The following is a 1,401-nucleotide window of genomic DNA, read 5'->3' as shown; positions in this document are numbered from 1 at the left end:
GCGTCTGCCAGTGGAGTGGAATGGTGTACCCTAACATGATCGCTATTTATACAACGAACCGTGACGAATTGTGCTGCTGTTCTACTGATTTGACCCATGCACTGTTTCGATATCAAATCGAAACTGATATTAACCTAATTATAGGAATGCAGCAGCAGCAGCAGCACTCCACCTTCAGGCCACAGGTGGACCATCGGGACCATCCGACCGCCGTGTCATCCTCAGCTGAGCGTGTGGATAGCAGGGGCGTGTAGTCAGCACACCGCTCTCCTGGTCGTTATGATGGTTTTCTTTGACCGGGCCCGCTACTATGCGGTCGTGCAGCTCGTCAGTTGGCATCAAGAGGCTGAGTGCACCACGAAAAATGGCAACAACGCATGGCAGCCCAGATGGTCACCCATCCAAGTGCCGGCCACGCCCGACAGCGCTTAACTTCGGAGATCTGACGGGAACCGGTGTATCCACTGCGGAAAGGCCGTTGCCTAATTATATGAATGCGTGGTTCATAATTTGAGTGTCCTAGATGGGTAATTGATATGACTTTTATGGTGCGGATACACAAGTACGTCCGACCTCCTGCGGGAATCTCAAAGTAGCGAGCATGGAGGAAATGGACAGGGACTGTGGATAGGTGGTGCTCGATGGGAGTGTGGATCGGCCATGAGGCGTGCCGAGATAGTCTGCACAGCCGCGATAACACTGTGTCCCGGATGGCACAGTGGTTAACGCAGCTGCCTAGCAGACAAGGAGTCCCGGATTCGAATCTCGGTCCAGTACCAATTTTCACCAGTCACTACTGATTCCGCGTAATGTCCTGATCAGCTGACAGCAGTGATCCGCTCCCTGCTCCCTTTCGTTTCCTTCCCCCCTCCCCCCCCACCTTCAAATGGTTCAAATGGCTCTGAGCGCTATGGGACTTAACATCTGAGGTCATCAGTCCCCTAGAACTTAGAACTACTTAAACCTAACTAACCTAAGGACATCACACACATCCATGCCCGAGGCAGGATTCGAACCTGCGACCGTAGCAGTCGCGCGGTTCCGGACTGCAGCGCCTAAACCGCGTGGCCACAGCGGTCGGGCCCCCCACCTTCCCTTTAATTATAATGGTATGTAACGTCTTTGCCTGTATCTAAGCAGCCTCATCCTTCGCATCCCGGTAGGGGACATGCGTGTTCTCGGTCGCGCAGACTTCATTAACAGCCGTCCAGATGAGCTCGCTCACACTTGACGTCCACCGATAACTGGAATATGAGCATTCAATGGCAAGTGCTGGTAGTTATGTCCGACGTGGACGCCATAAGCAACTGCCGAATTTACTATAACTTTGAGCGAGAGTGTGTGTTGCTACTGTCAATTTTCATGCCCGAGAAATGCGTCGCTTGGATTTGATGGAAGACG

The 1,401-nt window shown here is 52.6% G+C and overlaps 1 pseudogene; it reads right to left on the bottom strand.

The window, feature by feature from the left end:
• Window positions 1-365: 365 nt before the first annotated feature.
• On the bottom strand, window positions 366-483 carry LOC124724918 (annotated as a pseudogene).
• Between the last annotated feature and the right edge of the window lie 918 nt (window positions 484-1,401).

The sequence above is a fragment of the Schistocerca piceifrons genome, chromosome 1, assembly GCF_021461385.2.
Source record: "Schistocerca piceifrons isolate TAMUIC-IGC-003096 chromosome 1, iqSchPice1.1, whole genome shotgun sequence".
In the NCBI taxonomy this organism is placed as follows: domain Eukaryota; kingdom Metazoa; phylum Arthropoda; class Insecta; order Orthoptera; family Acrididae; genus Schistocerca; species Schistocerca piceifrons.
The sequence above is the reverse complement of the archived record's forward strand: the minus strand, read 5'-3'. Positions and strand labels throughout refer to the sequence as shown.